The following is a 12,310-nucleotide window of genomic DNA, read 5'->3' as shown; positions in this document are numbered from 1 at the left end:
TGGACTTCAGGCTGAGCAGAGCCACCTGCACATCCACAACCCCGTCACAGCCGTTCAGGTATCACAGGTCACCTCAGAACCTGCTTCCTGTGCATTAGATGCTGTAGTTTCCAGGGACATATTTACTGCCTGGTACTGCCCTTTGAAAGTAGAGAGACATCATTTCTGCTTGTGAAAATCTCTGAAATTATTTCAAATTCTACTGCTCCTTCATGTTCAGTAAGAGAGGCTCTTCTCCCCTCGAAGGCATTCACCACGAATGCTCTCACTTCCCATCTCTCTGTCTTTACCTTGCACTATATTCTGCAAACCTGAGTGTTTAGGAGTGCCTCTGATGGAACACTGAGAGCTTTTTCTTTTTTGCTTGGTCTCTCCCATCTCTGCTCACCTTAAACAGAGAGGAATGTCAAAGCTATTTAATATAGCAACAAATGTTGAGATTTTATGGAAAAACAAGATGATTTCTTCCAACTCTCTGCAGAAGGCATACTTTGCCCCAAATGTATGGGAAAATGCATTTTAAATTTTTTAAGTATTTATTCACTGCAGTCTCCTGCTTCAGCTGAGGCCTCCAGTCTAGCAGCCTTCTCCTCTGTGGTATGAAAATTTTCCATGAAATTTCTCCCAAAGGTATTTTGCAAAGTTCAGTTTTCATATTCTGCTCCTCTTTTAGTGTGATGTTTAAGCACCAGCACTACTCAGATCCATTTCTTCACGGATTACCTTCCTGTTATCTGATGTATGGTGCAGGTGGAAAGGTGTTTGAGGAAGTTTCCAGAAATAATATTTTTCTAACTAAATATTTGAAAGATTAGCTTCCACTCCTTCTCATACATATGCCGAGCCATTCTGAACTATTCTAAGCAGGGCTGAAATGTTGGCTCCTGATATTTTTGGACATGGCGTGTTGTTGTGCCAGTGTGAAGGCTGCAGAGCAGGCTGGTGCCTCCAGGGCTCAGCTGCCTCCAGTTCTTGGAAAGATGGGGATGGGGATCCTATGGTCTGAGTTGGACTCGGTTGTCCCCTTGTATTTCCAATTAATACTTGTGTGTGAGAATACAGAATGATGAAGCAGTGATAAAGCCTATTACGTAGCGGGCTATGAATCATAGAATATTTCTAAAACCATAAAATCACAGAATGTCTTAGGTTGGAAGGGACCATAGATATCATCTAATCCAACCTCCCTGCCATGGGCAGGGATGCCTCTCAGCTAGACCAGGTTTCTCAAGGTTCCATTCAACCTGGCCTTGAATATCTCAAGGGAGGGGGCAGCCACAGCTTATCTGGGCAATTTATTCCAGAATTTCCTGCTACTTCATCTGATTCTGCCCAGCTGATTGCCGAGTTTGCAGCTTGCTTCCTCTAAAAGCCCAGAAGTTTGGAGCTGCTATGTGTAGCAGACTGATTCATGGATTTTGCCTTAAACATTTCTTGTAATTTTTTACAAACTCCTAGCATGGTCAGAAAACTTATGGAATGCTGCAGAGAGGTGATCTGAAATGCCTCAGACAGCCCTGGCACCGAATATGTAAAGAGATCAGGAAATCTTGAGGAGGCAGGATGGCCAAAGAGATGAGGCATTCGCACGTGTTAATGATGGGGCTTTCGTACATGTTAATGAATTACTGGAAACAATGGAGCGCCTGGATCCCCTACCTTACATTCTGCACGTCCGCACGTAGAAAGTTGTGTATAAATTGAAGCAAGGGTAAAGAAGAAGAAGAAGAAAAAGAAGAAGGAAGATGAGAAGAAAGAAGACAAGGACGGATGCATCCTGAACTCTGCTTTGGCGGGAGCAATGCAGGAACCCGGCCCAGGGATATCTCTCTCTCCCCCCCCCTCCACCTCTCTCTCTCTCTTTTCCTCGAGAAGTACCTCTCTCTCTCTCTCTCTTTCTTTTTCCTTTTCCTCACTAGGTAATGCAAGGTCCATCATACTGTTTATTTGGTTTTTATGCTTAAATTTCTTTCCTGTGTTGCTTAAGTGTAATATTGTCTGACTTAACATTGTGTTTAGATGTCCTTTATTATTATTATTATTATTAAGTTTTTGTAGTGTGTTGCTTATTTAGCCTTTTTTCTTGATTTTTGTTATATTGTCTGTCCTATCGTGCTTTTGAATTTGAATCGATTGTCATGAGCCCGATCTATACGTCGTGATAAATGTGTTTGGGCCGTGAGACTTGTCTCACTGTTGTCCACGCCGTTGGTGTATTATGAATCTGAAAGTCACTTGTCCCTCTCTCCTGAGTGGGACGTGACACTATGTACATAGACATGTAACTATGTAGGAGCACACACTTAACAGGTGAACTAGACAGAAAATCCGAAGCACTCATTTATTTTCCCAGATTACATCCTTTTTTTTTCTAGTTGATGCCATTATTCTCCTCTCTAGGAAAAATCACTTCTGCTGAATTGCTGCCAATTACAGTTAACTGCCAGTTAATTTTTTAATCATTGCAACTCTATTCATTCTACCCAGAGCATTTCACTCAACATTTCCTCAGACTATTATGATGTCTTAGCAACCAGCAGACACTTTTAATTTATGGAAAGCTTTTCTCTGCCCTCCACCAAATCACAATTTTTTTCCCCTCTTATCTATGTTAGTTATTATAATGTATTTTGCTTTAAAAGGTTTCTTTTTTGTGTGTTTTTTTCCTTAATTCAACTGAACACAAAATCATGCTATCACTTATAAGTATCTTGAATCAAAACTTTTATCAAACTGCAATGCAGCAATTATGCAAATAAGTGGACTGAAAAATCTTAACATTACAAAATTAGCATACTGCATTTAAGAATAAATAAAGAGTTATAATGGATTTTAAATATTTATGATAATTTGTTTATCACAGAAAAATCAACAAAGCACAAATTTTGTGTGTTATTTCCCCTACTAACTTGTGCATGGCTTACAGTATGACAGTGGTCTGGACTTCATGGAGTGTATTGTGCTTACTCTTCTAATGAAACCCCTCTTTTGAGTTACATTTTTTCAGGCTGTATTTGCAGATAAATTAGTGTTCCACTTTTTTTTTTTTCCCCCCACTCTGAAGCTGTATAGAGAAGTCTCTGTTCAAATGCCCAGTTAAGTCCTAGTCATTCTCTGAGTAGGCTTGCTTTAACACACCCCTGACTCTTCCTCAGGCCTCCTCTCTCTTACGCTAGGAGGAGAACTACCAAGCAAAATCTCTTACTTGTGACCACACCAAGGCCTCCATTGCTGCTTAAAGAAATCACATCTGAGGTTTTAAAAAATGTTAATTTGCAACGGTTAGTCTCCAACCTCTGGCTCTTGGATCAGGCCCTCTGAACAGCGCTTGAACATCTGCTCAGCTGCACGAGAAGCATCAATTCAGCACGTCCCTGGAAGACATTTCCAGGTGACCTCATCCTGGAGATCACCATATGCTCCTCACTTGCCACTCCAGTCACAGCAGATGAGAAAAAGCAGATGAGGGTGTCAGTGGCTTCGAGGCACGGCTGCAATGTGAGGTGGACAGATGAACACAGCCTAGCCCGTTCGGGAAGAAAGAAACGATTGTGTACGCTGATGAACTTTAAATGAAAATCACTAGCTAGGGAAGAACAATAATTTGTACACTGCATGTTTCTGGATTATTTTGAGATCCCTACTTTAAGTGAAAGGGTCGGAGGGAATATCAGTGGTACATTCAGAGCTAGAACTCATATCCATGCCAGGTGTCCTCCACATTTTGCTAGGCTCAAGACGGTCTTTCTTCCAGAGAGAAGCAGCTGTGACTTTTTCCCTCCTCACATTTGGCAATCTTTTCTGCACCTCAGCAGAAGCCCATAGCAGCTCTCGGGGGTGTGTTTTCCTGAAGGCTTGGATTGTCTGGGATTGCCCTGTCACAACTGAGTTTTCAGTTTTTCCTTGTGCTCCACAAATGCCCAAACTATGAAGTCAGAGCTCACTTGGAAATCAATGTTTTTAGTTAAAAAGAAGTCTCACTGTGCAATACAGACAGCAGCAGGCTGGGAGTCACAAGCCTAGCTTGATGAGAGCATGGAGACCTCTGTCTTTATGCCTTGTACTCCCGTTATGCAGAAGGGAACAGGTTGCTCTGGCAGGTGTGCTGGGTTGGCCCCAGCTGAAACCACAGGAAGCTTCAAACAGGACTTTATGTCAGGCCTTTCTTAGGCAATTTTCTGGAAATTTATCATTTGGTTGTAAACACTCCCCTTCTTGCCCTGTCTGTCTCTTGCTTTGGATATTTTAACTCATTGGCTCTGGATCTTGTTTCTAGTCCATTAGCTGATTTTATAGTTTTCATTTCAGGCTAATATTTATGAACAATGCTGCTCACTTTGTCTTTAGACTCCAGCTAATTTAATTTTGAGCGGGCATCAGGTGAGAGCTCAGATTGAATCCCTGGGGAGGATGGTGTTGTTCATGATGGAGCCCCGTACAGAGACTGGGAAGGCTGTTGACAACATAATTCCCCACCTCTGATAATCATGGAGCTAACTGAGGCAAGCAGCCCCACACTGAGCAGTAGTCTAACAGATCCATGCCTCTGTTATAGCCAGTTTATTTGTTACACATCTGCGATCCAAACACTAAAGGAGTCTAACAACACATTGTAAAACTTCAATAAGGCAGTAGGAAGGGGAAGCAACAATGCACCCGTTTGTCAAGTCACCCCATCACCAACAGCAAACATGGGATCACAAGTGATGCCATAGCTCTAGCACACTGCCAGGGACACTTGGTGTCCGGGTCATCTTGCAGCGGCAACTGATCATGTAAATACCTTCTGAATACAGGTAAGAGCCATGACAGCCCTTGGCTCCACCAGTCGTAGTGTGATTTGAAAGAATCGTGCCTCACACGGAAGGTGGGCAGCATCTTGCCTCTGTTGCCAAGGTTGGTCATGAGGCAGGGTGTCCACACCAATTAATTTTAAGTGAGAATCTTCAGGGTGAGCTCTTAAGGAATTAACATTTTCATTTTAATTTTTTTCTCTAAAGTGCTTAAATATGACAGACTTTGATAGAGGTGCAAGGCTGTGTTTATTTTTTTTTGCACTTTCACGATGATCATTATGTTCACTTGGGAGTGGGGTAGAAGCATGGTTTGTGCAGAAATGCAAAGAGCTGGACTTTGGAATTCTGTTTGAAATTGCTGGCTTTTTGAGAAGTTAAAAAACAAAGTGTCTTCATTATAGAATCCTAGAATGGCCTAGGCTGGAAGGGACCTTAGAGATCATCTAGTCCAACCTCCCTGTCATGGGCAGGGGCGCCTCTCAACTACTATCAGGCTACTCAAGGCTCCATCCAACCTGGCCTTGAACACCTCCAGGGAGGGGGCAGCCACAACATCTCTGGGTAATTTATTCCAAAGTCTTGCCACCCTTGTACTGAAGAATTTCTTCCTAAGGTCTAATCTAAATCTATTCTCCTTCAACTTAAACCCATTTCCCCTTGTCCTATCAGTGGACACTCTTGTAAAAAGAGTCTTGTCACCTCCTGGGAGCTTAACATGTGCTATTTAACTAATGATGTCTTTTTTGCTGTTTATATTCCTGAAAAATACTTTAAAAAGAGACATGAAGTATTATCAGACTCCTGGAGAGAAAAAAAAAAAGATGTTACACACCATTTAAAACAAATAAAATACCTTATTGATGTCCAAATGATTTCTTGCACAGATATACCAACCTGCCCAGGCTTGCAGATGCCACAGCTAAACTTCCAGTTACAAGTGCAAACCTCTTTTAATGTTACTGAGGATGGTCACAGAATCATAGAATCATAGAGTCAATGTTTTGAGCTGGAAGAAACCTTTAAAGGCCATCAAGTCCAGCCCCCCTGCAGGGAGCAGGGACATCTTTAACCAGATCAGGTTGCTCAGAGCTCCATCGAGTCTTACATTGAATGTCTTCTCCACCTCTCTGGGCAACCTGTGCCAGTGTGTCACCACCTTCACAGTGAAGAATGTCTTCCTACTGTTAGACCCCGCTCTGGTTTAAAACCATTGCCCTTCTCCCTCTCACTACACGCCCTTGCAGGCAGCCCCTCCTGAGCTTTCCTCTAGTCCCCCTCCAGGTACTGGAAGGCTGCCACAAGGTCTCCCTGGAGCCTTCTCTTCCTAAGGCTGCACAGACCCAGCTCTCTCAGCCTCATTCGAGGAGGTGCTCCAGCCCCTTAGATCATTTCTGTGGCCTCCCCTGGACCCCTTCCAACAGCTCCACATCCTTCTTGTGCTGAGGGCTCCACAGCTGGGCACAGCACTGCAGGGGGGTCTCACCAGAGCAGAGCAGAGGGGCAGAGTCACCCCTCTCACCCTGCTGGCCACGCTGCTTCTGATGCAGCCCAGGGATGAGATTTGCCTTCTGGGCTGCAAGTGTGCATTAGTGGTTCCCATCCAGCTTTTCATCCACCGACACCCCCAAGGCCATCTCTGCAGGGCTGCTCTCTCTCATATCATCCCCCAGCCTGTGCTGATAATGAGGATTCCTCTGATCCAGGTGCAGGACCTTGCATTCTGCCTTGTTGAACCTCATGAGGTTCACATGGGCCCAATTCTCCAGCTTGTCCAAAAGCCCCTGGAGGACATCCCATCTCTCTGGCATGTCGATCACATCATGCAGCTTGACATCATCTGCAAACTTGCTGAGGGTGTCTACAATCCCACTGTCTGTATCGTCAATGTTATGTCCCAATGTTATGTCAATGCTTGTCCCAGCACAGATCCCTGTGGTGCACCACTTGCCACCTGTCTCCATCTGGATGTCAAGCCATTGACCACTGCCCTCTAGATGTGACCATCCAACCAATTCCTTATCCATCAAACAGTCCACCCTTCAAATCTGTGTGTCTCCAACTTAGAGAGAAAGATGTTGTGGGTGAATGTGTCAAAGGCCTTGCAGAAGTCCAGATAGATGACATCCATTGCTCTTCCCTTGTCCCCTGATGCAGTCTATCCATTGTAGAAGGCTGTTAGTCTAGTCAGGCAGGACTTGACCCTGGTCTAGCCATTCTGGCTATCTTAAATCACCTCCTTGTCCTCCACATGCCTTAGCAGAGCTTCTAGGAGGATCTGTTCTGTGACCTTCCGGGGCACAGAGGTGAGGCTGACCAGTTGGTAGTTCCCAGGGTCTTCCTTTCTACCCTTTTTTAAGATGGGTGTAAGGTTCCCCTTCTTCCAGTGACCAGCGACTTCACCTGACTGCCATGATTTTTATCATGGAGAGTGTCTTGGAAACTATATCAGCCAATTCCCTTAGGACTATGGAATTCATCTCATCAGATCCCATAGACGTATCTGTTCTTGTTCCTCAGGTGATCACAAACCTGATCTTCACTTACAGTCCGAGGGACTCCATCCTCTGGTCCCTCTGCTTGGGAGCTATGTGGACATAGGTTGACAATGAAGCAAAAAAGTTCATGAGAACCTCAGACTTTTCCTCATCTGTTGTTACTAGCTTTCCATCCATGCTCATCTGGGGGAGGGCGACACTTTCATTAACCTTCCTTTCCTGATTGACATACCTGTAGAAGCCCTTATTATTCTTTGCAGCCCTTGCCAGATTTAGCTCCAGCCATGCCTTGGCCTTCCTGACCTCATCCCTACACATCCGGGCAGCATCCCTATACACTTACCAGGGTACCTGTCCCTGCTTCCACTGCCTGTGCAGTTCCCTCTTGCCCTTTGATTTGACCAACAGGTCTCAATTCAGCCATGCTAGTCTCTTCCCTTCCTTGCCTGATTTCTTACAGGTGCAGATGGAGAGCTCTTGCACTCTATGGAAAGTATCCTTAAAGATCCTCCAGCTCTGTTCTGCTCCCTTGTCCTTGATGACTGTTTCCCAGGTGGTCCTATTGACTAACTCCTTGAAGAGCTGGAAGTTTGTTTTCCTAAAATTCAGGGTCCTGGCTATGTTTCTCATCTAACTCACATCCCTTAGGACCATGAACCCCACCAGCGCATGGTCACTGCAGCGCAGGCTGCCTCCAATCCTGACATCCCTGATGAGCTCACCTGCATTGGTGATTGCATGCCCTCAGGTATGGCTGTCTTATTTTCCAGCTTATGAAGTTGTAACTGAGGGACTCCTGGAGTCTCCTGGATTGCCTATAGCTCACTCTGTTAGTCTTTCAGCAGATGTCAAAGTGATTAAAATCCCCCAGCAGGACAAGAGCCTGCAAGTGTGATGCTTCTTGTAACTGGAATAAGAAGGCTTCATCAGTTGGCTCCCCTTGATTGGGCAGCCTGTGTCACACATCAGCCACAAGGTTCCCCTTGCTGCCTTCGTTTCTAATTCCTAGCCATAAACTCTCAACTTGATCTTGACTATTCTTTAGGGATAGCTTTTCACACTCTATCCATCTTTTACCATAAAGGCCAACACCTCTGCCCCTCCTTCCTCACCTATCCCTTCTAAACAGCCTGTAGCCATCAATAGCCACACTCCAGTTGTGGGTTTCATTCCATCAAATTTCAGTAATGGCCACTATGTTGCAGCTTTCCAGTGGCACAGTGACTTCCAGCTCCTCCTGTTTGTTGCCCATGCTGCATGTGTTCATGTAGAGGCACTTGAGCTGAGCTGTCGGCCATAGAATCACAGAATCATAGAGTAGTTGCAGCTGGAAGAGACCCTGAGGATCATCGAGTCCAGCCTTTGTCCCAGCCCTATCAGCCTACTAAACTATCTCCCCCAGTGCAACAACCATTCGTCTCTTAAACACCTCCAGGGACGGTGACTCAACCCCCTCCCTGGGCAGCCTCTTCCAGGGGCCGGGGCCCCACCCCCCCCCCGGGCCAGCCTCTTCCAATGGCTGACAACCCTCTCAGTAAAGAAATTCTTCTAATATCTAACCTGAACCTCCCCTGGAACAATTTAAATCCTTTTCCCCTTGCCCTATCACTCTCCACTAGGGAGAACAGACGAACCCTTGCCTCTTTACAATCTCCCTTCAGGTAGCTGTAGAGAGCAAAGAGGTCTCCCCTCAATCTCCTCTTCTCCAGGCTAAACAGCCCTAGATCCCTCAGCCGTTCCTCATGCAACTTGTGTTCTAAGCCCTTTCCCAGCTTGGCAGCTGCCTTTGTGCCCTCTCCAGCATCTCAGTGTCCCTCCTGTAGTGAGGGGCCCAAAACTGGACACAGGACTCAAGGTGCGGCCTCATCAAAGCTGAGCACAGCGGCATGATCACCTCCCTGCTCCTGCTGACAGCACTATTCCTGATCCAGGCCAGGATGCCGTTGGCCTTCTTGGCCACCGGGGCACACTGGTGGCTCATATTCAGTCAACTGTCAATTAGAACACCCAGTTCCTTTTCCGCTGTACAGCCTTCCAGCCACCCTTCCCCAAGCCTGTAGCATTGCATGGGGTTGCTGTGACCAAAATGCAGGACCCTAAACTTGGCTCTATTGAATTTCATACAGTTGGCCTGGGCCCATTAATCCAGTCTGTCCAAGTCCTACTGTAAAGCCTTTCTACCCTCAAGTAGATTGACACTTCCACCCAGCTTGGTGTCATCTGCAAACTCACTGAGGGCGCACTCTATCCCCTCGCCCAAATCCTTGATGAAGATGTTAAACAGGAGTGGCCCCAGCACTGAGCCCTGGAGGACGCCACTCGTGACTGATTGCCAACTGGATTTAACTCCATTGATCACGACTCTTTGGACTCGGCCATCCAACCAGTTTTTGACCTAGCAAAGCCTATGCCCATCCAAGCCAAGAGCAGTCAATTTCTCTAGGAGAATGCTGTGGGCAACAGTGTCAAATGCCTTACTAAAGACCAGGTAGATGACATCCACAGCCTTTCCTTCATCAAACAAGTGGGTCACCCAGTCATAGAAGGGGATCAGGTTTGTTAAACAGGACCTGCTCTTCACAAACCCATGCTGACTGGGTCTGAAACCCTGGATGTCCTGCATGTGCTGCATGATGGAACTCAGGATGATCTGCTCCATCAGCTTCTCCGGCACTGAACTCAAACTGACAGGCCTGTAATTTCCTGGATCATTCTTCCTTCCCTTCTTATAGATAAGTGTTATATTTGCTGTCTTCCAATCACCAGGGACCTCTCCAGTCAGCCAGGACTGCTGATATGTGAAGGAGAGCGGCCTGGTGAGCACCCCTGCTATGTCACCTTCTTTGTGGAACATCCCTTAATTCCTTTGAGGTGTTCTATGGATGTTTCCCATTTAGCTTCTACTACCTCAGGAGTCTCTGGTTCATCTCTGCAAGATTTTAACTGTGCTACCTCATCCCCAGCTCGCCTCAGAGAAACTGGTTGAAGGCCATTAGTAGCATCCTGTCCCACTAACCCTCATGTGTCATCCCACAGCTTGTCATAGAAAAGCCTGATACCGTTATTCCTCTTCCTCTTTACATCTAATTTAAAGTCCTAAGACAAGAAAATCTTTCAGCTTCATGATCATCTGAGCCATAATGGATCATTTTTTCTCCTCCCTCTTTTTTTTTTTTTTGAGGCTTGAGGAAAAGCATTTTGGCCCTTTTTGAGCTAGATAAGTATGTAAAATCCCACACTTTTCTCATAGCTGACTTGAAAATGTTAATCTTGTATAATTGATGTGACAGACATTAGAAACTTGGCTTGGGGAAAAGTAAGTCAGAATGGAAGTACAAGAAGACTAATATAATTTTCCACAGAGTTGGTGCATCTGGAATGCAAGTAATCATATATGAACTCTAGGATGTGCTGTATTTCAGTGGAATAGTCACTGGACGTATTGTAAAATGTATTTCTGGCCGTTCTGCAGCAGCTTTGGACCACGAAAAAACTGCTTTGGTTTACAAACTGCTTTTTTCTTCAGAAATACATTTGTCCTATTTTTCATTGCCCAAAGGAGACATAGTCTAGGAATTATATATAAGATGCTCCTTTTATAGTTACTAAGTTTAGGATGGATTAATAAATGTCCCCATGCTTTTAGTCAATGATACTAATGAGCTTTTTTCTATTTTTTTTCCCCTGTTACTAGGTATAGCCTTCAGTATGTCACTATGATGCTATTATGAATGGCAGCATTTACAAAAGCTCTGTACAATTTTCTGCCTGCAGTGCTGCTGACAGAAATACTGAATGTTGGGTGAAGGAGGAAAATCAGTTGCTCAGTTGGTGAAATCTTCACCCACAAAATATCCTCAGCAGACTGGCAAAACGAAATCTTACTCTTTGGAAAAGATCTCAGACTAATTATCAAGTCTAATGTATCGATGTGATTGTGCATTATGAAATATTATGATGGCAACTTGGACCCTGTTTGGAAGAATAATAAGCCTGACAATAGTGTTATGCAGACTAACCAAAACATGGGCTGAATTTCTCTGCTCAGAGGAGATTAGAAAATAGGACTTGGAGATAGGAAGGCCAGGGTGATTTAGTTATGATTCATGTCACTGTAATTTTAAAAAGTTAACCAGAAATTAGAGGGAATCATTGGGGTCCTTCACTTCTACATATGTACAGATCTTTCTTGCATGTTCTCCAACATATAGGCTATATATCAATGTAAAGTCAAGTGGAGAAAAGTAGCATGCATGCACGTATTAAATTACTCATTTATATGAGAGGGCAGTAACAAGACTAAAAGGAAAAATTTTTTTTACAGAAGCTATCCCGTTTTTCACTCTAATCAATCAGACAAGTCTTGGCTTTCCCACTTCTGCTCTTTCAAGGTGAAAATGGCCATCAGTTGAAGAAACAACAAATGGAAAGCGCTCCTTGTGGTTTATGCTCCGTGTAAAATCTGTCTCAACCATTCTAATCCCATCCAGTAGCCTGAGCTTGCTGGAAGCAAGCTGTGGGCATCAGAGAGGCTGTAGGTAGGTGACAGCGAGTCATAACACACCAGAAAAGCACTGTAGGTGCAAGCAGCCTACTGCTCTTCACTTCTTCTCTATCATTGCCCTGTATTCCAATGATATCCAGCATCTTCAAACAACGGCTGACGGCAGCCATAACCTACTTCAGTGAAGTTTCTACGGCACATCCCTGTCTTTCTCAGCACTTTGGTCCTAGGAAGCTGTGATAATATAGAACAACACATAGCAAGGAGAGGGTTTTGATACATTTGCTCTAGTCCCCCAGCACTTAATGCATGCTAGTGGGCTTTCAGCATCATCAGCAGTCACAGCAGTTGCCACTGCATCTCACGAGTGCAGCTCTTTACCTCCCCTGCAGGTCACCTCTCCTGCCCACTGATGAGTGCTGACAGCTGTGCCGGGAAGCCCAGGTTCGTAATATCGTGTGTCAGGTAGATAGGCAGATACCCAGAAACCACAGATCACACCTAGCACAAGATGG

The sequence above is a fragment of the Apaloderma vittatum genome, unplaced genomic scaffold, assembly GCF_000703405.1.
Source record: "Apaloderma vittatum isolate BGI_N311 unplaced genomic scaffold, ASM70340v1 scaffold1672, whole genome shotgun sequence".
NCBI lineage: Eukaryota > Metazoa > Chordata > Aves > Trogoniformes > Trogonidae > Apaloderma > Apaloderma vittatum.
The sequence above is the reverse complement of the archived record's forward strand: the minus strand, read 5'-3'. Positions refer to the sequence as shown.